The 5019-nt window shown below is 39.1% G+C and overlaps 1 protein-coding gene across 4 annotated transcripts in view; it reads right to left on the bottom strand.

The window, feature by feature from the left end:
* The window catches only part of Csde1 (cold shock domain containing E1), a 42098-nt gene that overhangs the window by 28752 nt on the left and 8327 nt on the right, over window positions 1-5019 (bottom strand). For 2 of the 4 annotated variants that reach the window (XM_005357128.3, XM_005357130.3), the window contains exon 2: window positions 3643-4045. The gene's annotated coding sequence lies outside the window, so the exon portion shown is untranslated. Of the gene's footprint in view, window positions 1-2560; window positions 2584-3642; window positions 4046-5019 lie in introns of those variants that run through there. The other 2 variants (XM_013349897.2, XM_013349898.2) reach the window with 2 other exon arrangements.

The raw sequence follows: 5019 nt of genomic DNA, 5'->3' as shown, positions 1-5019 counted from the left end.
AAAAAAAAAAAATCTATTTGTGTCTGTATGGATATGCCATACATGTTTGCACTAGGTCACCATGAGTCGACCACCTAAAGTGGATGCTAGGGAGGAAAGTGTCCTCTGAAGCAGCTATAAACAGTCTTAACCTCTAAGCATCGTTTCTTCACCCTTCAGTGCCCTCTGCTGATGAGCCTGTTCAATTTACAGAGGTCAAGCTTAAATTTAAAGTTTGTACTCTTTTATTGTTCTAAATTCATGACCATCTCAGGACGTTGGGACAATTCAAAGGGCTGCTTCATTCATATAAAAAGTTTAGATTAAGTATTTTGCTAGCATAATTGCTCATTATTAGGCGTCTTTAAGAAAAACAGGGCATAATGGAATCTGAAATACATACCTGGTTACCTTCCTAAAAATCAGACTGTTAAATTTCATAGTAGTTGTTATCAGAACTCCATTTCCCATATAACTAATATGATACCAGTTTTCAAATGTCCTTGTTGATGCCTTATTTTTATCCACTGCTTTCTTTGTTTTCACTAGTAATGAAGAATAAGCCACGTGTTGTGCTGACTTTGAAAACTGTGCCTTTAGTTTCAGGTCACAGTCTCCACTTATTTTATTGTCATGCCCCTAGAAGTTAACAAGTTATCCTGTCACCATCTCAGCCATTAAAAGCTTCAATTTTCTCTTGATATTACTGCTATTGTCTTGTTTTTTTGTTTTTTGTTTTGGTTTTTCGAGTCAGGGTTTCTCTGTGGTTTTGGAGCCTGTCCTGTCACAGAGATCCGCCTGCCTCTGCCTCCCGAGTGCTGGGATTAAAGGCGTGCGCCACCACCGCCCGGCCTTGTTTTGTTTTTTTGAGACAGGGTTTCTCTACGTAACAATCCTGGCTGTTCTGGAACTCACTTTGTAGACCAGGCTGGCCTCGAATTCACTGAGATCCATCTGCATCTGCCTCCCAAGTGTTGTAATTAAAAGTGTGCGCCACGACAGCCCAGCGCTGCTATTATCTTGAATATGAAAAGTATCTTAAAAAACAAACAAAACAGGATTTTCTATATTTGTTTTTCTTTTGTTATCTTTAGACTGCTTTAATCAAATGATTCAAACTAATTCATGTGTATTTTCACTTGCCCCCAAAATCTCTTCCCAAGCTTTTTGTTTCTTGCTATCTATTTACTCATATTCTTAAAAAAAAATTTATTATGGTACACATGTTCTGCTAGCATCCGATATATATATATATATATATATATATATATATATATATATGCATGCTAGAAGAGGGCACCAGATCTCATTATAGATGGTTGTGAGCCACCATGTGGTTGCTGGGAATTGAACTCAGGACCTTTGAGCCATTTCTCCATCCACTGTATTTACTCATATTTATATATGTACTACTCTTTATAAATTAAGTCCCACGGCTACACAGAGAAACACTGTCTGAAAAAACCAAACAAACCACAACAAAAACATCCATTAGGATGTCCCAAAGATAAATCAAGTCTGTAAATGAAGAGTTAAACCCATTGCTTCATTGTATGCTAACCTAAAAGTTAAAATTAACAATTCCCAAGGGGTGCTATTACATTACCCAGTATTTCCTTAAACACACTTCATCTAAGCATTTTACAAGTATACAATCAGAACATGCTTTATAGCAAATATCTACCTGAGTTTTATCTTGTTTGCAAATGTGTACATGTAGCTCAATTTTTAGTTAATGGGGGCTACATAAGGAATATTTCTGTGTACTGAAAATGTTCATGTAGCAATATTCAGAATACAAAGATTAGATCAAGCTGTAGCAAATGAAAATTTTAATCTACATCTACCTCTGTCTCTGTAATTCAGATCAGTGAAATAAAATGGGAAAATAAGAAAAAAAGTCTTTCATAAATTACCCTGCCTCATTAAGATACAGTCTTGCTGCTACCCATGTTGTCCTCAATTTTGGGGATCAGTTCTTCCTTAGCCTGCCAAGAAACTGAACCTACTCAGACTCTTCCTTTAGCTTGTCAGAAGCTTCAGTTTGTGATAGCCCAACAGAACAAACAATAGCCTAAACTTACTCTTTAAAATCAGATGAGGAAGAAGAAAAAGACAGAAGACATGCTAGAACAAATACTTTAAAGCTGGTCATGAAGATAAATTTATCACTAAGAGTAGTCATCAATTAAGTAATACAGAGCCCGGCCGGTGGTGGCGCACACCTTTAATCCCAGCACTTGCGAAGCAGAAGCAGGTCATCTATGTGAGTTTGAGGCCAGCCTGGTCTACAAGAGCTAGTTCCAGGACAGGCTCCAAAGCTACAAAGAAACCCTGTCTCCAAAAACAAACAAACAAACAAAAAAAAGGTAATATAGGAGACAGGGTGGTGTGTCACGCCTTAAATCCCAGCACTCAGGAGGCAGAAGTAGATGGAGCTCTGAGTTAGAGGCCAGTCTGGTCTACAGAGCAAGTTTTAGGACAGCCAGGACTACACAGAGAAACCCTGTCTTGGGGGAAAGAAAAAATAAAGAAAAGAAACATATCTGTGGTGGTGGTGGTGGCAGCTAAGAGCACTTACTTGCTGCTCTTGCTAAGGACGTAGGAACTCAAGTTCCAGGGAATCCAACGTCTCTTCTGGCCTCTGAAGAATCTTGTAAGCACATAGTGCATAAATATACACTCAGACACCAACAGACAAACAGACACATACACACAATAAAAAGAAACTGCTCAACAATAGGCCTGTGTGCTTCTTGAAATAAGACAAATTATTTCCATTCAACTTCATTTGCAACATTTTAAAATATGGTTGTCAACTTTTTGAAATCATCTTCCTCTGTGCTCCTTCCTATGTGGCTGTGCTGCTTTTCTTTAATGATTTCTTCACAATATTTCTCCTTTACCACTTATAAACTAATGGTCCCTTCTCAATTCCAAGACTTTGCATTTAGAAACTCTAGAAACTAAGAACTCTGTTCTCCCTAGATTTATCTTCCCACTGAACCTGTTAGAAGACTCACTGACCATTAGAACCCTACTGTCTGCCTGTTTCTCCATCTATATACCAGCCTGTCTTAAATATCTATTTGCTCTCAGCAGATGTTCTCATCTTCAAGTTATTTCTCAAATGAATCTAAAGGAATCAAGCTATCTTACCTTTGAAGAGCAAAATTCATTAAAGCTGTTAATAGTCATCCAATAGCTCCCATTCATATAGAACAGAGTCAATATACTATACTGTACCTTTCACAACCTGGATCCAAAAAGCTTCTCTGTCCAGTTACTCTATGACACCCCACAAAACTGTACTCTCTAGTCTGTATGTAACTAGACTGCTCAATACAGTCTTGTGCTCACAATCTGAGAACTGTTACTTCTGTACTCTAGTGGAAGAATCCTTTCTCTTGACAAAGTGCTGCTTTGTCCACATACCCCCTCTGTGAACTGCCCCTTATAGTCTCAGCACTTAGTACCTTTTCTTTTAGTCTACATTCAACAGTGATATTTTGCAATAAAATGCTTAAATTCAAGTCCGTGAACACTTCATTCACTACCATACTCCAGCATGAGCAATTCATAACAATACACTAAGTATGTAAACCATCCATGAACCACCATGTCGAGCTTTTATATTCTTAACCAATGAAAATACAAACCTACCTCGCAGTGATAATCAAATATTGCACTTTCAGTAGTATTTGCTGACTTTTCTTTTGCAGCACAAGTTCCAAAGGTTGAAAGTTGCTAGATTTTTTTTTTCAAAAAAAAAAAAAAAAAAAAAGCGAGAGGAAATGATCTATCAAGCTAATAAAGAATACAACTGCTGCTGCACCGGGCAATCTCACAGTACAGCACTGAAGAAAACAAAGACTACTAGCAGCGTTGGGAAGTGCTCTTTCAAAGCTGTTGAGTAGGCACAAACTTCTTGTTTCAGATCAAGTGTTGTGTCTTCAACTTGTGTACTCTTCTTTGGTGTTGCTGGTTGTTCCGGGTCTGTTCTTTGCCTGATCTGAACTTGAAGCAGCAGTTTCAGGTGGTAAAGTCTGTTCCGTTACACTTCATACTGGAGACAGAAACAAAGACAAAGTACAGCTAGTAGAGAACAGGGGAAGACGGCTGGCGGCTTAGAATCACTGTCCCATGATGCAGGTAATTTGGAGAGCTCAAGTGAGGACTGCCTACATCCTCTGCCAAGACTCCAAATTTTTCCAAAGTCCTGCTAACTCCCACCCTGACCACCTGCAAATTACACAACGTAGTATTCAGTTAGGACAAGCATCTTACAGAAACCGAGCAGTATGTTAGGTTTTAGGAAAAGATAACATAACTCACCATCGGAGTTTACACTGGAGATAACTAGAGCAAAGGACACAAAATTTAGCTGCTAAGCTGGGTGCTGCATGCCACATACTATCCTAGAAATCACACTCCTTTCACCACTGTAGGAACAGCAGAAGCAGTATGCTGAGTACAGACTAAGATAGGGAATCTGAACAGAATCTGGAAAGCTAAAATAAAGAACTAAGTATCCGGGCTGGAGAGATGGCTCAGTGGTTAAGAGCATTGCCTGCTCTTCCAAAGGTCCTGAGTTCAATTCCCAGCAACCACATGGTGGCTCACAACCATCTGTAAAGAGGTCTGGCGCCCTCTTCTGGCCGTCAGGCATACAGACAGAATATTGTATACATAATAAATAAATAAATTTAAAAAAAAAAAAAAAGAACTAAGTATCCTATGCATATACATGATCTAAAAAAAGTCTAAATAGCCAAGAAATTCTAAGTTCTTGGAAATCAGGAACACTGCGGTATTATATGACTTCTCTTCAAGAACCTTATTAGCAGGGCGGTGGTGGCGCACGCCTTTAATCTCAGCACTCGGAAGGCAGAGGCAGGTGGATCTCTGTTAGAGACCAGCCTGGTCTACAAGAGCTAGTTCCAGGACAGGTTCCAAAACTACAGAGAAACTTTGTCTTCCCCTGCCAGAGAGAGAGAGAGAGAGAGAGAGAGAGAGAGAGAGAGAGAGAGAGAGAGAGAG

The sequence above is a fragment of the Microtus ochrogaster genome, chromosome 21, assembly GCF_000317375.1.
Source record: "Microtus ochrogaster isolate Prairie Vole_2 chromosome 21, MicOch1.0, whole genome shotgun sequence".
Taxonomy (NCBI): Eukaryota; Metazoa; Chordata; class Mammalia; order Rodentia; family Cricetidae; genus Microtus; species Microtus ochrogaster.
Note: the sequence above shows the minus strand (reverse complement) of the source record. Positions and strands in the feature narration are given on the sequence as shown.